Source organism: Triturus cristatus, chromosome 1_2, assembly GCF_964204655.1.
Source record: "Triturus cristatus chromosome 1_2, aTriCri1.1, whole genome shotgun sequence".
Classification (NCBI taxonomy): Eukaryota; Metazoa; Chordata; class Amphibia; order Caudata; family Salamandridae; genus Triturus; species Triturus cristatus.
The window spans coordinates 1179572575-1179599201 of record NC_140580.1 but is presented as its reverse complement, the minus strand read 5'-3'; positions in this window follow the sequence as shown (position 1 = coordinate 1179599201).

Sequence of the window (26627 nt, the reverse complement as noted above, 5' to 3'; positions counted from 1 at the left end):
TCCTGTGACCAGTGCAAACACAAACACCAACACAACAAGGTCAGATATCTAGGATAGGAACTCACGCTCACTGTCATGGCAGCATGCTCCATGGGGGGACAGCTACATCACCTGGGAGCCCCAGGGCCAAATCACACTACACCCACCAGCAGGCCCTTTCACACACACTCCTTACACAAGCACACACCACCAGGACAGGCAATGGATTTACCCACTGCCACAATGGACATGTAACTCAACAACACCAATACCTAGCCGAAGAAGCATCCAAGCCACAAATGGACATGTCAAACACTCAGACGAACATATCAATCTGTCCCCCGCAACATACCCATACACAAGTGAACATTGAGGAGAATGCTAGGCACATACAACTACCTGGAGGAACTGTGCCAACTTGAATGTGTATGAAACATGCATGTTGCATTAAACAGCTTTAACATTGTCTCTCTCTCACACACAGGGCAACGTGATGAACATCCCCCCAACAATGGGGGGGAAGAATCACAGTCACAGGCTCGGGAGGAAACGGATCCCACCAGCAGCGACGCCTCTCAACACTCCGCGGATGACCCCGACCGACCTGGACCCTCTGGTGTCCAAGCCCCTGCAGCACCTGCTTCAGGAGGATTCGTCCGACGGAGCGTCCCAAACATCGTCGAGGCCTGCATCTGAGGGTCCCCGGAGGAAGGTTGGTCGTCCACGGAAAAGACCGTGAGAGGCAGCGGGCCATCCACATCTCCCAGGTCACCTGGCCAGGCACCTGGCCTTCATTTGCGACCGCATCACCGCATTGACTGACATCATCTGCCACATGGACTTGCTGGTCACAGTCTGACCAATGATGCCAAACACTGTGGGCTGGACTCTGATGACTTTAAATGCCAAGGATCCCATCTCCCCCTGTGAACTTTGGATTCTATGGTCCCTTCATTTCCCCTTTTTCTGTGCACAAATCACGCCCCAGAGTCCGAAATTAAATATTTAATCATTGAAATTTCATGTTGCAGTCATTTAGCATGAGTCCACAACATACGTGTGGAGATATGTCAAACTATGCCTGTGTGTGGAACTAACTCCAGCCATCCATACACTTGGATCTGAGTCCGGTTGAGGACACACATGGCTCACAATGTATCATCAAATGCAGACATGGAGCCTAACACTCACCCGTGATGGCCTCAAGCTGCTGAGGGGGGGCTTGCTCTTTTGCTCTGACAGACACATTTGGTAGAGTTACATGAAGGTGTAGAGGTCATGGGTCATGTTGATGTGCCCGGGGAGGGAGTACCAGGTCTGTTTTGCGAGGTGGGAGAACTATCTCCTGCATGCAGAGGTCATGTGGATGTGATGAATGGTGGCCAGGGCAAGGTGGGCTGCATGGAGTAGGGCCAACGGGGTGTTAGATGACACACGTCCAAGGTCGGTTTGGGTCAGGGGTTGTGGACTGCCTCCTGAGTGTGGTTGAGGAGTCTGAAGGTGCTTCTGCAGCACACAGTGAGCCACTGTACCTATCTCAGGTGGACGGTGATGTGGCTGGGGCGGGGGATGTTGCAGATGAGGTGTGCGGATGCACCCTGGATGTGGATAAGTTCTCCTGCATGTTTGCTGTTGTCCTCTGTAGAGGGCGGTGCTGTATTTGAGCCGGCTGGCGTCCTGGACCAGGGGGACGGTCTGTCTTGCCTTGGAGTGGATCTATCTGGGGTCCATCAGCAGCATGTGGAGGGTGTTGCAGCATGAGGTACAGATGTTGGTGAGTTGCATGTTAATTGTAAGCGATGGGTCCATGACGAACACCAGCTTGCCTGTGTGGCCACTGGGTGCTGGTGCGGTGCACACACCAGTGGGATGCAAGGAGTTGACCCAGCCGTAAGGGGACAATCCTCAGATGATGACCTCTGTCACGTCCAAGTCCAGCCTCAGATGGCTGATGTTCAGCCATTCATCAACGGATCTCATGCCTTTGTGAAGTTTGGATCTGTCAATGGCTGGCCCTTTGGTGAGTTTGAGGAGCAGCTGGGTGTCAATGGCATACCAGATGATGATGAGGTTGTGTGTGCATGTGATGGTGGAGAGGGGGTCATGGAGACATTGAAGATCATCACACTGAGAGTAGAGCCCTGTGGCATGGGCCAGATGCCCGCAGTGTACTACATGTTGCAGGGTGGAGGCAGACTCCCTGGCCCTTGCTGGTGAGCTACTTCCTTAGTGAATCCTGGGCCCTCCTCTGGATACCACTGTTGGAGATGTGTGAGCTCCCAGTGTGGTAGCACATGGTGTAGAATGACGTTGAGAGGACAAGGGTGGTGGGCTCACCATTGGTGAGCAGGGCAAAGTAGTCGTTGGTGTTGGCAATGATGACAGTTGCAGTGGTGAAATTACTGTGTAAAACAGTTGGGTGCCAGTTGGCTGGAGCTGGTAGCATGTAGAAAATTGGACAGTTGCTAGTAGAGTGTCTTTCTGGTGACATTTGCTGGGTAGGGAAGTAGGCTGATGTACCAGGAGATCCTGTGGTACTGCCGTCCGTTGTTTAAGAAGGGCCTGGGGCTCTGCATGCCTCCTGCAGCCATGGAATGTGGCTAACTCAAAGGAGACATTCATGACGCGCAGGACGTGGGCTTCAAGGATGGCGAATGATGTGGTTGAGAAGTGGTGTGGGAAGGGGCCTGATGGAGAGCCAGAGTGGATGGTGCACATGATCCCGGTTGTGTACTTGCTAATGATGGGAGTCCATGACCTGAGGGGGGTTTGTCCAGCGGAAAATAGTGCTGTCTGCCTCTGTGTGCCAAGGCAGTTGTCCATGGCCATGAGCTTGCAGTGGTACAAAGTAGCAAGGGATGGGATCTGCCTTGCAAGGGTGGGGTGTCTTGGATGGAGATCTGCTGTCAGTTCACTCACAATGCTGAAGAGCTCCTTGATGTTGTGTGTTTTGGTGCCTCGGCCCTATCTGAAGGATCTCCACTTGTCCTTGCTGATGATATGGTGATGGCTCTGTGTGGTGTTTTCCAGGGCTGTAAGGAAAATGATGGCTCTTTCTGTTGCAAGGTTCGCACAAGAGTCCGGCTAGGTCTGTAGGAGTCCAGTAGGTCTGCCTTGTCCCAGGTGCCTTAACTGTTGTTGTGCTTCACAGGAAAGTCCGTCAGTGTGGCTAGATTGATGGATCAGTTGCTGATCCAGTGTGGGAGTTTGCAGGGTGTGGCGGTGGTGTTGTTTTGAGTGTCCCACACAGCTTGTCTGTGGCGACTTACATCTGGCATCTGTGAGGGATCGGTAGCGGGGTGTGGGGCAGTGTGTTGCTTGTTGGAGACGTGGATTCAAATGTTGATGGACCAATGATGGATGGTGGTGTGTGTCCCCTGCCACAAGAAGTTACGGGCCCCCAGCCACATGTAGCCTGTGGAGGTGAGGGCCTACGTGCAGATGTACGTGTTGATGGCTTAGCGGAATTGTGGATTTAGGCCTGCAGATCTGTAGATGAGTGTTACTCCGAGGGTTGCTAGGGAGTTGCTGCAAACCCGGACTTGTGACTCTGAGGGTGTACTTGTCAATAACTACCTATTCAGCCCCCGTGAGTGGTGTTGGCGTCCCTGCGGGTGATCTTGGATCCGTCTGAGATGGCAATTAAGACGTCATGCGCTGAGGATGCTTTTGTCCAGGTTACTGTCATGAAGGTGATGTGTGGGGCTGCAGTGTTGAGGAGGTAAGAGTCCAATGGCGTGCTGGTGGATGGAGCGGGTGTGGAGTAGGAGGCACCTAACCTGGTTGGAATGACAGGGTCTCGTAGGCTGGGCAGCGCTGTGTAGGCAGTTGGAGTAGCACACTCAGCATGCGAAGGTGTCGTGTGTGTGCTTAGGGGTTGCCTGATGGCAGGCGGATGATTCTCACGAGGACATTGCTTGGAGAGTGGCTGCAGCATGAGCCTGTTGTGTGACGTGGGTTATGCAAAGACTAGAGGGTTGTGCACTGTGCATGTTGCAGGCGCAGACGATCCGGCCTTTGGCACGGCGCAGGGGCTACAGTGGCACAGAAAAGCTGCTGGCTACATTACAAATGGGTGGAGGGGGAAGGGCTGAGCATTTCAGAGGCGTGGGGGTTGCAGAATCAGGGCACTCGGAGTGGCGGGCCACAGGTGAGGCAGCAGCAGGCGGAAGGGGTTAGAAATCATGCAAAAATCAACACACAAAGACAAGGAGGTATGCAAGGCACAGTGCAACAGGTGTATGTCAAGGAAGGAGTGTCAGCTCACTCATGGGTCACTCCCAGAAAGTGTATGATCAATCACCATAAATTACAGCCACTGTATCAGGCAACAAAATGCGGAGATGCGCAAAGGAGACACACCATCAGCAGGCATTCACGTCCCGTTGTGGGCAGCAACCTGCACAAATACATACACAACCAGGTACTTCATACACAATAGAGATCATTAGCCATAATAAAGCACTGCATGCATGTTGCCAAAGTACACATTCACTCATATGCCCAATCTTTGTCAAGTCTGCCATAGATGACACATGCAAACTGGTAAGAGATCTGCAGTGACCGAGATGAGGCACTTTGGATTGTGCTGAACACCTTTATTACACAAACTCACACAAAGGGATATGCCTCCATATTAACAGACTCACAGGTCAGTTGACAGAACATGTGGGACATACGTTGGACACCCCCTTCACAACACGGATGATGTAAATCCCAATGAACTGGCACACAAGGTAAGGGGATGAGCAGAAAACATCCTGCTGCACACTGAGAGGCTGCAATTCCCCATAGAGCATGTTGTTGTGATGTTCCCCACTATGTCCACCCGTAGCCTCTGCAATGTTTCTGAGCCAAGGTACACACACATTGAAGCCTTCATCAGACGCCATATTCCACTACAGATGACTCACTATCATGTCATGGGAGTGATGCTACATGTCATATGCTCCATGGTGAGAAGACATGTATGCATGGTACCACAACATGCACAGAAGCAGTCACCACACATTCACAACCTGAATCACCACAAAAAAGACTTGCTGCAATACTCACCCAAACTGACATTTCCACATGTCCGTGCATGGAACGCTGATTCAGCACACGTTGCAATCCACACGAGGAATAGCAGGAGGACAACGATGCCACAACCAGACAACAGGTGCCAAATACCTGGGAATGACAGACACACGAGAAGTCACCAAAAAATGATTCTCAACGCACACATGGAAGTGTACAAAACAGCAACAATGTTGGACACATGTAAATTGCCAATCAAGTCTCTCTGCAAAACTGTGTTGCATGACATCATCACTCGAGTGACACATCAGAACACACATCCAAGTCACTGTGCATTCAGTCAGCTGTACACACACATTGCAACACATGCCACTCAACGCTACAAGCTTGCACACTCATAGCCAGTGACTCACCATTATGAAAAGAAGTTGCGTATGAGCTGACTCCGGATATCATCCCCCTCCTCATCACCAGCCTCGTGACCAAGCCCTTGATCCTCCACGGGTGGATGCTCCTGCTCATCTGGATCCAGGATGAGTGGCATTGCCTTCTCAACTGCCATGTTGTGCAGCATGCAGCACACAATGAAGATTTTGCAGACCTTCTCCGGGGCATAAGGGAGGGACCCGCCTGTCTTGTCCAGGCACCGGAATCGGCTCTTCAGGAGTCCAAACGTCCTCTCAATCACTCGCCTGGTCTGGCCGTGTGCATCGTTGTACCGGTGATCTGCAGCTGTTCTTGGGTTGTGGAGAGGTGTCAGCAGCCATGGCATGTTGGGATAGCCAGAGTCCCCTACATGGAAACATCATGTAAATAAGTGGGTCACGAGATGCCGTAAGAGATAAAGATACTGCAACACATAGGACAAAAAGACTATACCCACCAACAAGACATGCTCGTTCGTTGTGCAGCTGCAGCATCATTTGTGGCACCCTGCCACGCCTCATGATGTAGGCATCGTGTGCTGATCCTGGAAAACGTGCACAGACATGGGAAATCAGTATGTTAGCAAGACACAACACAAGGGCATTTATCGAGTGGTAATGTTTGCGGTTGTGATAGGTTTGTTCCTGTGCCTGTGGTGGTACAAAAGCCACATGTGTACCATCAATGGACCCAATTACATGGGGCATCCCACCCAGGGCATAGAAATCCACCTTGACATTCCTCAAACCCTCTGGACTTGGAAATTTGATGAATTCCTCAAGGTGATCCAACATGGCTGCTAAAACACCACGCAGGACACGGCTGAACATAGTCTGGGACATCCCACCCACATCAGCTATGGTGAATTGAAACGTACCTGTTGCAAAAAATGTATGGCTGCCATCACCTTCATCTTGGGGGTCAGCGCAGTAGGATACCGGTGTTGCGGTTGGAGGTGTGGTGCCAGCCTGTTTGTCAGGTCCTCAATCAACTGTTGAGTGAATCTGTAACGGCGGATGCAGGAACGTTCCATCATGGCACCTAAGTCTGGCATTAGTCTTGGGACAGGTGGTGCCCTGCAAAACATAGTTTAGAGGAATGAAGATTGAGAGTCGGCAAACATCAATGTCAATGAACATAGCACATGCTACATTGCTAATACACATCAGGTAACTATGGAGTCTGGTGTGTGCAATACATCCAGGACACAGATGGCAGCTTGCTGGCAATCCTACAAATTGCATGATACACCTGTTGATTGTCAAGTCAACATGACATGCCCTGAAAAGATTTGGGGGCCAGTCTGAGTGAAGAGCCACAGATATGACCGGAGTGACACACAACCACATAGCTGCATTTGAAGGATGTCATCTCATCCAGACAGCTGACTGCAAGGCACACGTACAGGTCACATGGAATGTCAAACACAGTGCGATGAAGGGGTAAACGTGACAACACAAAGACACAGCCATTGAGACGACAAACACATGAATGACTGAAAATATATGATGTCCCATGCACACAGACTCTACAGCCTTGGGAATCCACATGTGGCATGGTGTGCGTAGATGTGTTACATGCCCATCTCCACACAGACCCCTGTTGGATGCACCAACAGCAGATGCCGTTGACGGGACACTGACATGAAGCTCATGGGAACACATGACACACAGCCGACATAGTCCCAAAGGGGCACGCTGATCGTGACAGGTCAGTTCATATGTGTCCCTGTCCCTGGCATCAGGAGACAGGTGCAGGTGTTGATGACTGTGCCACCCACTGCTGCTATGCATGACACAGTTGGACTACAGACACACATGTGGCACGTGTCAAGGTGATGTGTGCCAGATAGTGCCCCATCACACATGACATGTGTCCACAGGTCAGAACACATCAATTGTGCAACTAGATGGAAGGACCTGTGCAAGATCACAGGCTAACACACCTAGGGCCTGCACCTGAAAGTATGCAATGACAAGTACTTGATGGACATCCATGTGCGACTCGTAGCCCTCCATTCCTGGAATGTGTATGGCTGTATCACCTTTGCAAGCATGTGAAATGCGTACACGTCCGTGTACGCACCAGTAGTACACGTACGTGTACAACTGGTGCATACACGGATGTGTACTAACAGTGCCTACACGTACGTGTAGGCACCAGTAGTACACGTACGAGTACTACTGGTGCGTACACGTACGTGTACTACCAGTGCCTACAAGTACTTGGACACGTACGTGTACGTGTACGCACCAGTTGTACACGTCCGTGTACGCACCAGTCGCACCAGCCTACACGTACGTGTCCAAGTACGTGTAGGCACTGGTAGTACACGTACGTGTAGGCACCAGTAGTACACGTATGTGTACAACTGGTGTGTACACGGAGGTGTACTAACAGTGCCTACACGTACCTGTACACATACGTGTAGGCACCAGTAGTACACGTACGTGTACTACTGGTGCGTACACGTATGTGTACTACCAGTGCCTACACATACTTGGACACATACGTGTACGCACCAGTTGTACACGTACGTGTACAAATGGTGCCTACACTTACGTGTACAGGTACGTGTAGGCACTGTTATAACACGTAGGTGTATGCACCAGTTGTACACGTACGTCTATCAATCAATCAATCAAGAAAGCTTTATTCGATTTTCAGAGTAAAATCATAAAAGCATACATTAAAAGGTACATACATATATAATAAGAATAAAAACAAGTAAAAAGATTTTGTTTTTATATAATCAGAGTCAGTCTAAGCAATCCCCCAGTTATAAAAAGTGTCAGTAATATAAGTGCATATTAGGATGATTGCATGGAGTTCCGAAACTTGACAGCCAACTTTAAAAAGCTCGTTACTGCAGAAATAATACATTCATTTTCCAACTGTAGTAACCTAAACATGGCCGGTCTACAAGTGCGAATTCCCCAAGTCTTTAAAATTGGTTTCAAGAAAGCCCCCCTGGGCAGCTGATAAAATTTACAGAATAGAACACAATGGATATTTGATTGGGCAGAAGTGTCATCACAAGGGCATAGTGGGAGTTCATTTGACCAAGTATTACAGGCAGGGAAAGTAATCATACGAAAAAAGTTACCAAATCTGAGACGAGTCAGAAGCATTCGGGCATAACAGGTAGGCTGAGTTAACAAATAGTTTTGAAGCCCTTCATGCTTGGTTATTTATTGAAGTCAATAACTGTATTTTTTGTTTTTTCCAGGTTCCATCTGTTAGTTATTAAATGGTTTAGGGCCAACTCTCTTAACGTCTTCCTGGATACCGTTTCCATGATAGACGGCCTCGTAAAAAACTCAGGGTGGCCAAGATCAGTCAACATGTTTTTTACGTAAGTAAGCCATTTAATATTGGTTAATCCATCGAGTTTGAGACAATCGATGATTAAGTCACTATTTAATTGAGTCTCAGGAGTAACCCAAATCTTGTGCCACAACAGTATAGGCGCAATTTTGATAATATCTGAAATATACAGCATACCCAATTCAAGATGTATAAAGTAGATCGATGTTGATTTGGAAACTCCTAATAAATAGCGCAAAAACTGATTTTCTGTTTTTTGTATCAGTTGTGAATTTTCAATGCCCCAGAGACCAGCTCCATAGGTGGCAGTAGAAATACATTTGGCTTTATAAAGTACAATCAATTCTTTCACTGGTCTGCCACCTAATTTAACTGAGAACTGTTTGAGGGCGCCAATTGCTCGGGTGAAGGCTAAGTTTCTGGCATTAATAGCTGCATGCCAATTTCCCTTCCTATCAAAATGTATTCCAAGGTAGGAAAATTGGTCTGTGGTCTCGATCCTCTTGTTATCTAAAAAGATTGAACAAGGCACTTTCTTTGTTCCAGGACCACAGGCCATCGTACGTGTACATCTGGTGCGTACACGTACGTATACTACCAGTGCCTACACGTACTTGGACACATCCGTGTACGCACCAGTCATACACGTACATGTATGACTGGTGCGTACACGTACGTGTACTACTGGTGCGTAAACGTACGTGTACTACTGGTGCCTACATGTACGTGTACAGGTACACATGTTGTACCAGTTGTACACCAGTTGTACGTGTAGGCACCAGTAGTACACGTACGTGTACTACTGGTGCGTACACGTACGTGTACTACCAGTGCCTACACATACTTGGACACGTACGTGTACGCACCAGTTGTACACGTCCGTGTACGCACCAGTCGTACACATACATGTACTACTGGTGCGTACACGTACGTGTCCAAGTACGTGTAGGCACTGGTAGTACACGTCCGTGTACGCACCAGTAGTACATGTATGTGTACAACTGTTGCGTACACGGACGTGTACTAACAGTGCCTACACGTACCTGTACACATACGTGTACTACTGGTGCGTACACGTACATGTACTACCAGTGCCTACACGTACTTGGACACGTACGTGTACGCACCAGTTGTACATGTACGTGTACAACTGGTGCCTACACTTACGTGTACAGGTACGTGTAGGCACTGTTATAACACGTAGGTGTATGCACCAGTTGTACACGTACATGTACAACTGGTGCGTACACATACGTGTACTACCAGTGCCTACACGTACTTGGACACATCCGTGTACGCACCAGTCGTACACGTACGTGTACGACTGGTGCGTACACGTACGTGTACTACTGGTGCGTACACGTACGTGTACAGGTACGTGTCGGAGAGATGTTTGGGTAGACACACACACGTGTCTCCTAGCGACACTAAGAACTTCGTGATCTCGAAAGTTATATTGACATACCTTGAAGGAACTGTGATGTACATATGTTGCATTGGCGTGACTCACGTGGATAACTATTTCTGCGCTGTAGGATTGTAGACCATAGCTTTATATGAAGTCCTTTTTCTAACAAGGCTGATTGAACGACTATCCGTATCTTTTTGGGACGTATGAACATTATACATTCTTTGCCATTTTGGATTACTTCCGGTCTTTTAGCCCTGAAGAGTCAGAGTTTGACTTTCTCTCTGACGAAACACGTGTCGGCTGGCTGTTTGTGTTCTCGCCTGATGACCCATTAAAGGATACATAAAAATCGCGAAGCATCAGCATTTTCATGTCACACCAAAGACACACATACTTTGTGGAACTGATATTTGTATGAGTGCACGGGACTGTTCTTTCATGTGTTAAGTGTGGGTTTTTCCCATACGGATTGAGGGGTTGAGGGCTTTCCCCTCCCTGTTAGCACCATACCTAATTTGTATTTTTATTAATATTGCGTATATTGAATGTGTGCGCCATTTTCTTCCTGTACATAAAACCCTTGCTTTGTGGTATTCATGCAGGTGTGGTGCAACACTTCACATAGACACTCACCCACATGACAAGGAACATTCACACATGTCAATGTCCATGAGGTCGTACATCTCATTTGGACACTCTCACCACAAGTCCACCCAACTCATACACATCTGTGGGTACAGTCACCTGTCACACCGGGGGGGGGACATTGAATCACCTCAGGACAACATGAAGAAAAGCCCCCAAGAATTAGCCAGGCTGAATGTCTCATGCACTATGCAGTGAAAGTCACTGTAAGCACCATGCAAGTGAGGAGTGCACACAGGAACTACATGATGCACTGCATGAGTGACATAAGCATCCCCCCCGGGACACACTCTGAACAACATTGCATGTCAGTCCCACCTGGACACAATATTGACTGTCACACAACAGGTGCATAGGCAAAGGTAGTGGACTCAGAACTCACCTGCTCCCCTGGTCTCCCATACAGGCTGGGGTACTGTGGGAGGAGGACGTCCAGCAGGGCCTGATTCTTCTCCAGGGTGAATGGCTGGGCCCTCTCCACAGCACGAGACATGGTCCAGGGAAGCAGAGACAGCAGCAATGTTGTCGACAGGAAAGTTGTGCAGGCAAGTGCCCTCTCATGGCTTCTGGCTGCCTTATATCTGTCTTGCTGAGGGCCATATATTTTGAGGAGTACATAGTGATTGGTCAGAATCATTCGCATCTTACGTTTACTCCAATCCCTTTAAACATACAGCAGTGACAGCATTAGCATCGTTCAAATTTAGAGCATCATGTCAAGTCAACAACCACTTAGCAACATTGTATATTGTGGCCAACTGACTTTTCCAGGACACCTGCTGGAAAATTTTGAAGCCAAAACTCGGTATCCATGGCAACCTGCATGCATTTAGCGCCTAATACCTGTCCCTTATGTGTCCCCTATGTAAATTTGAAAGCCATACACAGGTACGGTGCGTTTCACACGTATCCCTATGGCACCAGTTACACTGTGCGTGTGACACGTACCTGTAGGCACTGTTAGTACAGGTACGTGTAGGCACTGTTAGTACACGTACGTGTAGGCACCAGTATTACACGTACGTGTACAACTGGTGCGTATGTGTACTAACAGTGCCTACACATACCTGTACAAGTACGTGTAGGCACCAGTCGTACACGTATGTGTAGGCACCAGTCGTACACGTACGTGTACGCACCAGTCGTACATGTACGTGTACTACTGGTGCGTACACGTACGTGTACTAACAGTGCCTACACATACTTGGACACGTACGTGTACGCACCAGTTGTACACGTACGTGTACGCACCAGTAGTACACGTACGTGTACTACTGGTGCCTACACGTACGTGTACAGGTACGTGTAGGCACTGTTAGTACACGTCTGTGTACGCACCAGTTGTACACGTATGTGTACTACTGGTGCGTACACGTACGTGTACTAACAGTGCCTGCACGTACCTGTACACATACGTGTGGGCACCAGTATTACACGTATGTGTACAACTGGTGCGTACACGTACGTGTACAACTGGTGCGTACACGTACATGTACTAACAGTGCCTACACGTACCTGTACACGTACGTGTAGGCACCAGTTGTACACGTACGTGTACAACTGGTGCGTACATGTACGTGTCCAAGTACGTGTTGGCCAGGACACGTATCCGTGTCGGAGAGATGCTTGGGTAGACACACACACGTGTCTCCTAGCGACACTAAGAACTTCGTGATCTCGAAAGTTATATTGACATACCTTGAAGGAACTGTGATGTACATATGTTGCATTGGCGTGACTCACGTGGATAACTATTTCTGCGCTGTGGGATTGTAGACCATAGCTTTATATGAAGTCCTTTTTCTAACAAGGCTGATTGAACGACTATCCGTATCTTTTTGGGACGTATGAACATTATACATTCTTTGCCATTTTGGATTACTTCCGGTCTGTTAGCCCTGAAGAGTCAGAGTTTGACTTTCTCTCTGACGAAACACGTGTCGGCTGGCTGTTTGTGTTCTCGCCTGATGACCCATTAAAGGATACATAAAAATCGCGAAGCATCAGCATTTTCATGTCATACCAAAGACACACATACTTTGTGGAACTGATATTTGTATGAGTGCACGGGACTGTTCTACCACACCTGCATGTTGAAGGCTACTGATCTAACCATCTGATGTGACAAGTGAGCCGTGCTTTGTGTCTGACTTGCAGAGCTGCCACGACCCCTGTGACTTCCCCTGGCAAATGGCACATGTGCAGAGTGAGGGTTGTATCCGCTGTAGTCAATGACAGGCCAGTGCTCAGTGGCTGGGTGTGTCTGTCTAGTCTGCTGAGGGTGCGTCAGTGGAGTGGGACATGTGACTGCATGGCACGTGCTGCCCATCAGCATCCTGTTGCATGTGCTGCACAGTGTGTGGCATGTGCATTGAGTGTTTTGCACCCCTCATGCCACCTGTAGACTTTCAATGCCATGTACTGCATAGGCACTTGCACACAGGCCACTTACATGTTGTGAATGAGGCTATTCCTGTCAGCATCCTATGCCCTGTTCAACATTTCAAAGATGTTCTGATGTGTGTTTCTGGGACATGGAGCAGGTGTATTGATGTTGTGTCACTTTGTCATCCTGACAGGTAACTGCCTACGAGAAGGGGGTCATCTGGACCAACGTCATCAGGGCCGTGAGGACTGCGGGGGGCGTGATCGGCAGCTGGCCCAGGTCCGCAAGAGGTGGCAGGACATCCGGTGCTGGACCCGGCGGATCGCCCGGGTCCAGCTGAAGCTCTCTCCACCTCGCCGCCACGGTGGGCGCCGACACCTGACCCTCCACCTGACCCTCCACATGAAACGTGTCCTGGCGGTGGTCTTCCCTGACCTCGATAGGCAGTTAGAGGAGGGACTGCAGCAAGGAGGGGGTAGGTACATGGCTTTTTGTTGTGTTATGTGTCGCCAGCTTTAGGAAGTGCTATTTTGCATTTTCTCTTTCTAAATGTCACCTGGCCATCTTTTTCATCCCTTCCTCTCCTTGACATGTGTCCCCTGGTGTGTGTGTAATCACATTTGCACATTGTCATCTATGGTGCCAGTACATCTAAGTGCACATTGCTTTCTGCATCATGTGGGTGGGTGGTCTGTGACTTGTGTCGGTACCTTGCCTGTGCCAGGACCTGTTCACTATGTAGGGGGTCCATAGTTGTTGTCACTGATGCTGATTCTCAACATAGGAGTGTGAGCCTTCAACTGGACACCCTTGCAGCATGCATGTGCAATGTTGTGGCCTCAGACATGATGTGCATGAGTGTGAGATATGCATAGTGCCATAACGGTTGTACATGGTAGAGTCAGCTCAGTCCAGGACCATGGAGCAGTGTGCCCACTACAGTCCCCTGAGACACCCTGGCCTCCTAATCATGTGTGTCATCCAACACTGTGCACATTCTCTGTGTGTGCTGCATAGGTCTGCCTCTGCGGCATTGTTCCCTGCCCTACTTTGATCTGGTTAATGTGTACTACATGTGTCCACTGGACAGGGATACAACATTTTGCTTGTGCATACTCACACGGCATTGCCTGTGTGGCTATTCACAACAATCTGTTGATGGTTGTTTGTCACAAATATGTGTTGTCAGCCCCACAAGGTGATGTGGTGTCAATGAAGCAATTTTGCAAGCACAGTTGTTGTAACCCTGAATAAGAGGTGTCACTTCTTGATCTGTATACATCACATTGACTCAGGTATTGGGGGCGGGGGGTGCGGGAGAGGCATACATGAACTCAGAATTTTAAGTGGCAGGTCTGACTTGTGTGGGAGAATTGCCTGGACTAAAATACACTGGGCAGTGCCCCTGTGATGCTGGCCAGTGCTCAATGTACGTGCTTTGCAGCCTGTGTCTTTTTTTTTAAACAACAAGAATCCTGCCCATAAATTTTTTGGCACGTGTGTGGTTCTGATGCAACGTAGTTTGGACTGTGTGTGCTGATATCTGTGTACACAATCATGCTTGCCATGAGGGTGTCCCCACAGTACAGCTGGCCTTTTTTAACACCCAATTGCAGTCCCATTGGCTTATGCATTGTCCTGGGTGTGGACATGGGTGCCACTCCAGATGACAGGCAGTAGGTCATATGTGTAGCCAACTGTGTAATCAGGTGACGGATGGCCTGGTGACAACTGACATGATTCTAGTTGTTATTCTTCATGATTTGTACCTTGGCACTCACAGCACTTGTCAACAGTTGTTCATGTTTCACATGTGGAAATTCATTGATTTGTGTTAAGAACACTAATGTGCCTGCATGCAATATGTCGCACAAGGCAGTGCACACAAAAGTACATTGACACTGTCATGGAATGAGCTGGCACATTTTCTATGAAGCCACTGTTTTAAATAAATGTTGTCACAGATTCTCCATATACATGTGCCCACGGTCTTGATTTTGTGAGACTCATTAGTTGTCGGTGATACAAACTAACGAGTGTCAAGACGTCCAGACCTCCGTGGGCCCATGTATATGTACTTTCTGCAACACAATCTATTTCGGACAGTGGCTCCTCCGAACAGGTGGCAGCTTCTTCAATGACAGTGTCAATGTACTTTTGTATGCACTGCCTTATTTATTTATTTATTTATGAAGCTTATAAAGCGCGCAGCTACCCCCGTCGGGGGTGTCCCGGCGCTGAGAGAGCAAGAATATCACCAGAGGAGGCATCCCGGGTCCTACCCTCCAGCCCAGTGTAGCAGAAGCTCTCCTACTCAAGGTTGGGTGAACAGCCAAGTTTTTAATTTGCGTCTGAAGATCTGCTCAGACTCGATAAACCTAAGGTCCAGAGGGAGGTCGTTCCAGAATTTAGCCGCCGTCACACCGAACGTTCTGCCACCGCTCCGGGCTAGCCTGAATCTGGGAACAACCAGTAAACGTAGATTATTGGACCTTAGGTTTCTATCAGACTTCGATAGTTTGAGTCTTTGGCTCAGGTAGGATGGGCCAGTTCCGTGAATGGCTCGAAAGGCAAGGGTAAGGATTTTAAACTGAACTCTACGAGCGATAGGGAGCCAGTGTAAATCTTTCCGATAAGCTTTGACTGAGTTGCGGGCAGGGATGTTTCCAATAAGCCTGGCAGCCGCATTTTGAACGATTTGTAGTCGGTCAATGAGATAGAGGGGGGCTCCGGCGTATAGGCTGTTGGCGTAGTCCAGGTGTGCCGTAATGAGAGCATGGACAATGGTTTTACGGGAAGTCTGGGGAAGGTAAGGGAAGATCTTCCTAATCATGCGCAGTTTGCCAAAGCAAGCTGCGGTGACTTTGTTGACCTGGGCTTTGCAGGACAAGGTGTTATCGAAAAGGAAGCCGAGATTACGGGCTGACTCTACTGGATTGGGGGGGGGGGGTTCAGCACCGTAGGCCACCACAGGTTGGCTGGGGGGGCTGGTTTCTGACTAAAGAAAAGCACCTCGGTTTGTCTGTATTAAGGGCCAGATGATTGGAAGCCATCCAGGTGCAGATGTTGCCAAGGCAGTTTCGAAAGTTGGAAAAATGCGAGTCAGAATGGTCTCTGAAAGAAAAAATAAGCTGGGTATCATCAGCATAAGAGACCACCCTGACTCCCCACGATTCGACTACCCTGGCAAGAGGGCCCAAATACGCGTTAAACAATAGAGGGCTCAAGGCAGAGCCCTGAGGCACCCCGCAAAGAAGGGGTTTGTCTTCTGACTCAAAAGGACGGAGAAGTACCCTTTGAGATCTCCCTGTGAGAAATGATTTGATCCAGGCCAGGGCTGTGCCTCCGATCCCCAACTGCTGCAACCTAGTCACCAGGATATCATGAGACACGGTATCGAATGCGGCGGACAGGTCCAGGAGGACTAGCATGGCCTCCTCGCCTCTGTCCACCGATTCCCTAATCGTCTCCGATACCTCTAGCAAAGCAGTCTCAGTACTGTATCCCGTTCTAAAACCGGACTGTGAATCATGCAGCGGTTGGTTAGTTTCTAGATAAAGGGCCAGTTGTTTCTGGACCACTTTCTCCAGAATTTTAGCAGGTTTAGGTAGAAGGGAGATAGGACGGTAATTGCTAAATTGGGAAGGATCTGCATCTGGTTTCTTTAGAATAGGGAGCAGCCTGGCTTGTTTCCAAACTGAAGGGAAATGGCCATGATTCAAAGAAGAGTTCCATATAGCGAGGAGAGGGTTGATTAAAACAGGGGCTAGATTGACCATCACTTTCGCCGGAACTGGGTCCAAAGGAGATCCTGTCTTCACCAGGTTTAAAAGTGACAGGGTTGAATCTGAGGTCAGCTCAGCAAAGGAATTAAAAGAGCAGAGCTGGGTGTCTGATGGACCCAGCTGGGGGCTGGAAGGTACGGGCTCAAAGGAAGCTGAAAGTTTGATGATTTTTTCCTGGAAAAAATCGGATAATCCGTTGCAGAGACCCTGTGTGGGAGAAGATTGGGCTTTCAAGGCAGGCGGATTCACAAAATCCTTAACGATCGTGAAGAGGGTTTTTGAGGAATTCTCCGCCTGTTGGATAATTTTAGAAAAGTAAGCTCTCATTGTGGACCTCTTAAGTTTTTGAAATTTATTTAATGCTGTTTTATAGGCTGATTTGCTGATAGGGTCGTAGGACTTGCGCCATTTTCGTTCCAACTGTTTGCATCTGCTCTTTTCCTCTCTCAGTGTGGAGGAGAACCAGGGGGCAGATGGGCGAGATCTGAAGGAAGTCATAGGGACCAGGGGGGAGATACTGTCTAATGCAGAAGAGAGGGCAGAGTTAAATCTCGCTGTTTCCTTGTCCAGGTCTTCCAATGGATTAAAATGATAGTCCAAACAGGTCTTAATGGCCTCACTGGTAACTTTGGACCATTTGCGTCCTATTTCTCTATTCATGGAGTAGGGGGGGGGCAGGGAGGGGAAGTTGAATTCAAAAGGGAGGAGGAAGTGGTCTGTCCACGTGAGGGGTACGGAGGGGAGAGAGGAGATGCCAGGGTGGTTCGAAAAAATAAGATCAAGTGTATGACCTGCTTTATGGGTCGGACCCTCTATAAGCTGAGACAGGGTCAAGCCCTGTAAAGTTTCGAGCAGCGATGAGGCTTGGGTGCAGGCAGGATTGTCAACGTGGAGATTGAAGTCTCCTAACACTGTAAAATACGAGTGTTTAAGGGAAAAATCTGCAATTGAGTGTAGCAGGGTGCTGAGGGATGCGGCAGAAGCGGAGGGAGGGTTATAAACCAGGATGCCAGCAAAGATTGTAGAGGCGGAGTCCATTATTGTGAAATACATAGCTTCAATGAGCCCCAGGTTGGGTATTTTATTTATATTAATAATAAAGTGGTACTTAGCAATAACAGCAAGGCCTCCTCCAGATTTGGGGTTGGCACGATTAACTCCCAACAGGCGATAGCCAGTGGGAATGGCCAAATATATGTCTGGTTTAGAGGAATCTTTAAGCCACGTTTCTGTAAGGAAAAGTACGTCCCATTTATGAGTATCCAGCAAGAGCCATATGTCTGCTGAGTGCGCGGGCAGGGAGCGGCAGTTTACTAGAGCTGCCTTTAGACTGGGCGAAAACAACGGTTTAGCAGGTAACCGAGCTTGAGGAATCCGTTTCCGCATCATGGGAATAGAGTAGTTACATTGAGCGCAGTTAAAGGAGGATTTTTTCCAAATCCAACGTGCAACAGCAGACCGTGGGAGAGCAAGTGCCTAGTCTAAAAGTAAGAAGTTGGTTCCTGGTCCAGGTGATGGTTTGAGAGCGAGGGGCAGGGGGACTGGCACTGGGCGCGGGCCAGGCGCGGACAGGCGCAGACGGGCTTGCCTTAGGCGCGCCTTCGGCGCGCAAACGGCGCTCCCGCTGCGCTCGTCCGCTGCGCTTCCGGCAAATGCACATTTTATTGAGGAAGGTAGGGGGCGTGGCCTCGAGGGGGCGTGGCCTGCGATGGCGGCAGCTCAGGTTTGTTTGCCTTCGGATTTAGCAACAGCGTTAAAATCGGCTGTGCAGGCACATCAGTGTTCTATTAGCAAAATGGCCAATTGGCACATCCCAAACATGTAGATTGGTTGAAGTTGTGTGAGTCCCAAGGTACCAACATTTGTTTGTTTTGTGTTCCAAGGGACTTACAGGTCTCTGAGTGTGGTGACACCTTGAGTATTGAGGTGTGTTAGTTTACCTTGAGTGCACCACTCCTGTTTCTTTCAGGGTAAACAAGAGGTGTCATGACTTCATTGTATTGCTGTGCTCACCGGTTCACAGACACTAGCTTCTCAGTGTATTGCTCATTCAAGTTGTGGCCTTTTGTGTATTGAGTTTCCTGGTGTCAAAGTGGCATGGGGGGTCAATCATCTGGGCAGTACAGGGCTTACATATGTGCGGAGTAATCCAGCTGTTACTCATGATGCATTGCCTGATATGCACTGTGACCTATTGTTCTTGTGCTCATGTGTCAGATGTATACAGGTGACTGATGCTTTCTGGTTTATTCTCCTTGCCCACAGCATCATCATCCACACGCGAGGGAGACACCGGCATGGTGCTTGAGGAGGGACCCAGCGACAGTGCCACCAGTGCTGTGAAGTCAGCAGGAGACAGTGGCACGGAGGGCGAGGGGAGTCAGTCGGGGGACCTGTCCGGAGGCAAGAGCATGTACGACACCGACGGGTCCCAGGCTGACATCCTTGAGGAGGCGGAGGATGCAACAACATCTGGCAGCATCCCACCATCTGTACCCGCCTCCTCCATTGCCATCTCCGCCGTCCCAGTTGCTCCTGTCCCTTCTGTCCGTGCAGGGTCCAACCGTGTCTCCTTCGGACCAGGCACCGCAGCCCCTGCCCCTGTCACCCCTCCTGCCCTCAGTGAAGAGTCTGTGGACACACTGCACCAGTTGCAGGTTGGTCAGGCATCGATGCTGCATGTCCTCCATGAACACACTAGACTGCTCACACAGTTGGTGTCGTTCGTGGAGGACATGTCATCAACGATGACTGAGCAACGCAGGTTTCTGCGGTCCATGGACTCTTCACTGATGGAAGCAGTGTCTCTCCTTCGGCGCTCCGTCCCCCCCTACCCCGGACCCATCCACACTGCCCTCTCCCATGCCTGTCCAAAGCACACACAGACAGTCACAGGCACACACCACAACAGACACATCCAACACACCCCCAACTAAGGCACAGCGCACACCTCCTGGCACGCACACTCAGGGGGATGTAGTCACACCCACAGGGTCTAGGGGCAAACGGCAGACACGCAGCCACAGTCAGAGTCCGCAGTCCTCACGACCCACTTCCTCCAAATCCACTCCCCTGGCAAAATGTCACCCAAAGAGACCTACATGGCTAGTCTGCCCTCAGCCCCACTGTGACACCACCCCGCAAGCGGTTGAGGAAGTCTCCGGCCAGGGGAGTTGAGTCCCCCCGTGTCCACCACCTCCCCCGAGAGCGCTGCACCCCATCCCTCGGATCCCCCCCTCCGTTGGCCCTGGTGTTCGTTCCAGTGCAGGTGTTCCTTTGGACGCCCTGGCTGCAGTGTGCAGCGAGCTGCTCACCACCACCTTTGGCGCTGCACCACCCCCTGTGGTGGATACGTCCAGCCCTGCACCCACCACACCTACCCAACCCACTCCTGTCCCTGCGGTGCCTGGTACTCCCACTGATGATGCCCCCCCTGGTCGACAACCCTTGAGGTGACTTTGTGCAGGCAAGGTAGGGGTGGACACACTCGCATCCATCCACCCTTGGACTCAAACTATGGACTGGCCATTGGCCTTTGTAAATAGTGTTTATTACAAGTTCTTTTGTTTGTGTGCTGAATAAAGCCTTTTCTTTAGTCTGTACCTGGTTACTCATGGGGCCATAGGGGTACGCACCGTACCCACGCATTCAGGCATGGGTACGGTCCGTACCGGAGGACTCATGGGGCCCTAGGGGTACGCACCATACCCACGCATTCATGCGTGGGTACGGTCCGTACCTGAGGACTCATGGGGCCGTAGGGGTACGCACCGTACCCACGCATTCATGCGTGGGTACGGTCCGTAACTGATTAATTATGGGGTCGTAGGTGTATGCACCGTACCCACGTATTCATGCGTGGGTACGGTCCGTACCTGATTAATTATGGGGCCGTAGGGGTACGCACCGTACCCACGCATTCATGCGTGGGTACGGTCCGTGCCTGAGGACTCATGGGGCCGTAGGGGTACGCACCGTACCCACGCATTCATGCCACTGTTGTCATGGCGCCGTAGAGGTACGTGTGGTACGCACCGTACCCACGCATGTTGTTCTCACCTTCTGTGGCGTGTGCGTCGGGTGCGGTGCACCAGGTCGTAGGCCAAGAGGACCGGGATGACACCTACGATGGGGTTCATGGCTGTACATCGCGTACCGGGGCTCCGTGGCGTTGTCGTTCGCGTCGGACTCTGCTTTTCCAGCTGTGTTTGGCTCCCGTAAACAAAGAGCCGTACGGAGTGACGTCGGTACGAATCGTACTTGCTGGGCCAGAAAACGCTGGTGAAATACGTACAGACGTCGCGTACAAGCATTTCCGGATCGGAATCGTGGCTATTTTTTTGCTGTACGGTCTCTTGTACGATTCGTACAGAAAAAGGCTTTCTGTACGAATCGTACTTCCTAGGTTGTGAAATGAGTTTACCTGGTACGAGTCGTACGGAGAAAACGCTCCGTACGACTATTCGTAGGGCCTTTTTACAGGATGGGAATCGACCCCTAAATGTTTTAATCAATGTATGTGGGTTTGTATGTGTTTATGTGGGAGGGTGTTGGTTTTTGTTTTTGCAGGTTTCTGGTTTCGATTCACTATGGAAGTAAAGACCCGTTTTTTTTACGAAAAGGAAAATGTATATAGTTTCATTAAAACTAATTACTTTTTTCTATAGTTGCATTTTTAATTATTTTTTGGGCATTTATGTTTTCATGGATTCGTATTTCGTTTGGAATCCTATGGATTTGTACTTTTTTGAGGACCATCTACTGCTACAAAAATGTAAGTTATTTTTAATTTTGGGTGAGAAATGTTTTTCGTTAACATTTGTTTGCTGTTTTTTTATTTTAATAATTATATTATGTCATATATTTTGATCTACATCTTTATTTATTAAATGACATAAGGGTTGATTAGGTAGGTGGGGAGATCACCACCGACAGGCTGTCGGTGGCGGCCTCCCCGCTATTCTAAGCAGCCTTCCCGTCCACATGGGTAATGCGACTGCCACAGTGGCGGGCGCATCCTAATTTGCCCTGTGGGACCACCGACAGCATGCCGAGCGGTCCCATCCCCGATAGGGTGGCGGGCAGACAAGTCCGGCCACCATCCTAATCAACCCCTTATTAATACTCATTTTTAAATTAATAAATATAACTATGTTATGTAAAACCTGAATTGATCACTCCTGCGCCAGCGCTCTAGGTGATAGCACCTTTGCTGTTCTGTTGAATGTGTTTTTTTTAAAAGAGAAAATCGTTTTTTTAAAAAGAGAAAATCGTTTTTTTAAAAGGAGAAAATTGTTTTCTTAAAAAGAGAAAATCGTTTTTACATGCAAACTGCTGTTGCTAATGTGATTCGAATTGTGCACTGACTCCCCGGTCCACCGCAGCTACTCGGGCTGATTGTTGTGGAGGGAGAACAGAGCGCTCCTACTTCCTGGTAGTGCCATTTCTTGGCGGCCATTTTAGTGGGTTGACGCTCCAGTGTTCCCTGAGCCCTGACTACTTAGGCTCCCAGCGCTGACACGCTCGAGTAAAACCTGAATTGATCACTCCTGCGCCAGCGCTCTCGGTGATAGCACCTTTGCTGTTCTGTTGAATGTGTTTTTTTAAAAAGAGAAAATCGTTTTTTTAAAAAGAGAAAATCGTTTTTTTAAAAAGAGAAAATCGTTTTTTTAAAAGGAGAAAATTGTTTTCTTAAAAAAGAGAAAATCGTTTTTACATGCAAACTGCTGTTGCTAATGTGATTCGAATTGTGCACTGACTCCCCGGTCCACCGCAGCTACTCGGGCTGATTGTTGTGGAGGGAGAACAGAGCGCTCCTACTTCCTGGTAGTGCCATTTCTTGGCGGCCATTTTAGTGGGTTGACGCTCCAGTGTTCCCTGAGCCCAATCTATATTAACTTCCTTCGCCCCGCGCAGCAGCACGCGCAGCGGTAGCGCCTTAGACGCGCCGAAGAGGCGCCAAAGAGAAGCCAGTCTGCGCCAGTCCGCGTCCAGACGCTTCCAGTCTCCGGACCCAGCTGTCATCATGGTAGGAAATCTCCTCACATACAGCACTTCCTCACTATATGCATTGCGTCCTTCGGTCAACCCACTATGTTTGCCTTCAGTCCTTCCCTTACACCCGAAGGCCCACTGCAAAACTTGTGATTGGGGCATAACTACTCCAAATGTTGTGAAAAACCCCTCCAAGCAGAAATGGAGGATGTTCCTTCTTAACTGCCGTTCCCTGCCCAAACACCATACTGAACTGGCCATGCTGATAGAGGAGCTCAATCCAGACGCCCTCTTTCTAACAGAGACATGGCTTCAGCTAGAAACTGATCCTGCAATAGCATGGGCCACCCCCCAAGGCTATACTATTAAACATTTGGATCGCAAGACTGGCAGAGGTGGAGGGCTGGCTATTATCTATAGGGACAACTTTAGATGCCGCATCACTTCCTCCCCCATGCCAGCCTGTGAGAAACTACATTTCACTCTTGAGTTCTCCCCATCCACTACTTTCTCCGGTATCCTAGTCTATCGACCGCCTGGCACCCTCAACAACGTTATCACTAACATGACGGATTTAGCTGCCAACCTAGTGCTCACCTCGGCAAATTTCACCCTGCTGGGCGATCTTAATTTACACCTAGATGAGCCACTTGATTCAACAGCCAATAGTCTTCGAACAAACTTTCAGTTCATTGACCTGGTTCAGAAAGGCTTTCAATCAACGCATGTCAAGGGACATCTCCTAGATCACATCTACAGCAATCTAGATAGCTTAACCGTCGAGGCTCCAGTACCACTATCCTGGACCGATCATTTTTTAGTACCTTTTACATGGTCCACTCGCTCCCCCCCATCTCACAAAATCACAATAAGCAGCGGGGAAGAAAATGGGCCTCCCTCCCAATTTCTAAGTGGAAACTGGCTCTTATAGAACACCTACCCCCAAATGTGACCAATCCCAATACAGCCATTGTCAATTTTGATAACTGGATCTCCAGTTCCCTTGACCTAGTCCTACCAGAGGAATCTTTGCACTTAATAAACAGAGCCAAAGTGGCCCCCTGGTACTCCCCGACTCTCAGGACTATGAAGCAATCTTGCCGCAAACTAGAGAGAGCCTGGAGACAAGATTACTCACAATCAAAGCAAGTTGAGTATAGAGCCGCAATAAAGCTCTATAAAAATCAAATAAAATCTGCGCAAGCCCATTTTTATGAAGCCAAAATCAATCTAGCTGCAAACTCCCCCAAAGAAATTTTTAAAATAGCCAAATCTTTAATTTCTCCCCCTCCCCCCGAGCGTCTGTCACCTGACGGCGCGCAAACCCGTTGCAATAATTTAGCCACTTTCTTCTCCCAGAAGATCCAGGCCATCTATTCTTCATTTTCTACTGGCAGTGGTGACATGGACCACACCAACCACCACAGATTCTGACTTCTTAGCCCCCAGCTCACTGGATGAATTCCCCCTCCTAGATTCCGACACTTTAGACAGAATGCTTCTTAAAGTCATCTCGGGATCCCCCAATGACCCAGCACCCCCGCAAACTCTCAATAAGGTGATGGACATCATCCGCCCTGTCATTCTGGATGTCCTTAATGCTTCCATCTCCTCTAACGCCGTCCCAGCACCATGGAAATGTGCGATGGTTAGGGCCCTTTTGAAAAAACCCACCTTGGACCAGAACAACTTGGCCAATTTCCGCCCCATTTCCCTACTTCCCTGGATGAGCAAACTGCTTGAAAGGCACATCAATAATATCTTAGTGGACTACTTAGAATCAAATAGTCTGCTATGCGCCTCTCAGACGGGTTTCCGCTCGCAGCATGGAACTGAAACTGCTCTCCTAGCAGTGACGGAAGAAACTAGATTGGTGCTGGACCGGGGAGGAAAAGCAGCCATCATACTACTCGACCTCAGTGCCGCGTTCGACACTGTCAACCATGCCACACTGCTACACCGTCTGAAAGGCATGGGCGTGTCAGGCGCGGCCCTGGAGTGGCTGACCTCCTTCCTGGACGAGCGCTTCTTCCAGGTGTTTGAGGGCAAAGCAGTCTCCCCTAAGCAACCACTTAGATGTGGGGTTCCTCAGGGCTCCTCCCTGAGCCCCACACTTTTTAATGTCTATATGCGACCTCTAGCGGAGATAGTCCAGCCCTTTGGCGTGTGTATTGTCACCTACGCGGACGACACCCAGTTGGTGGTCTCTCTGGACCACACTGAGGAGCCGTCCAACACCCTGGGCCTCTGTCTAGAGGCCGTTGCTAAGTGGATGCAATCGTCCTGTCTCAAACTTAACGGGGAGAAGACAGAGATTATGCTATTGGGTAACCCTCCTCCGACCATTTTGACATCAATTTGGCCCACCTGCCTTGGTGCTCCCCCCCCTCCCAAACCGCAGATAAAGAGTCTGGGAATCTGGCTCGATAAAGCGCTGGACTTCTCGGTCCAGGCTACCAAAACTGCCTCCACGTGTGTCGGCCTAATGAAAATGCTCCGCAAAGTACTCCCTTTGCTTCCTTTCCAGGCAAGGAGAATCATGGTTCAGGCCCTGATACTCTCCCGCCTGGACTATGGAAACGCGCTATATCTGGGTGCCCCGGCTTCAGTGACCAACAGGCTCCAAGTCACGCAAAACTGCGCCGCCCGATTATTATTCAACATCCCCCGCTGGCAGTCAGCCAAGAGAGCTCTAAAAGAATTGCACTGGCTCCCGATGGCTGCTAGAGCACAGTTTAAGGCTATGTGCATTGTGCACAAATCTTTCCATCGAACAGGCCCTGCCATCCTGTCCCCCTTAGTTGTGCCCTACGCTCCATCCAGAGCCCTTCGCTCGGGATCATTGCACCTAGTTACCACTTCTAAAATCAACAAAGCACGTTGGGGCGGCCGTTCCTTCTCCCATACTGCTGCGAGACTTTGGAACTCCCTCCCCTTAGCCCTCAGAGAAAATAATAACCGGCTGGCTTTTAGGAAAGCTTTGAAAACCCACCTGTTTGCAAAAACGTGCTAGTCTCACCCTGCGGCCCGCCACAGTGATCAATTAAAGCGCTGCGAGGCCTCCGGATAGTCTATGCGCTATATAAATATAATTTTTCATTTCATTTCATTTCATGTTGTTTGATGGTTTTGTTACTTTTTTATAGTGTATGGTGTTTGAAATTTTGTTATTTTTAAAGTATAGATTTGGCTATTGTACATAGATATTCTAATCCGTTGGTGTTTGGGTAGAGTCTAGTTTTGTACTGTTGGTGTTCGTACAATGTTTTTGTTTGTTTACTAAGTTTAGGACCTATTTTAGTAAGGGATTGTTCTAGCCTTAATTCTTGGTAACTTTGTTCTTTTATGATGACTTCTGTTGGTTTGTGGATAGTTGGTTTTACTTTTCCTATTGTGGCTTGTAAGGCATATGTCATCCTTCTACTGCGTTATTCATTTTAGCTTTTTGTACTAGGGTGCTTTCTACTAGGGGATGTGGAATTTGGGTTGTCTTCGGTGCCCTGATCTATGTAGTCTTCCAATCCAGGTGTCTTCGAAGTAGTCAAGCAAGGGTGTTAGTTTGGTTTTGATAGTTTGGTAAAATGGACTTTCGATCAGTATATTATAGTGGTTTGCTTCTTCTGTTGTTGGTACATAGGCCAGGGCTATTAGTTTT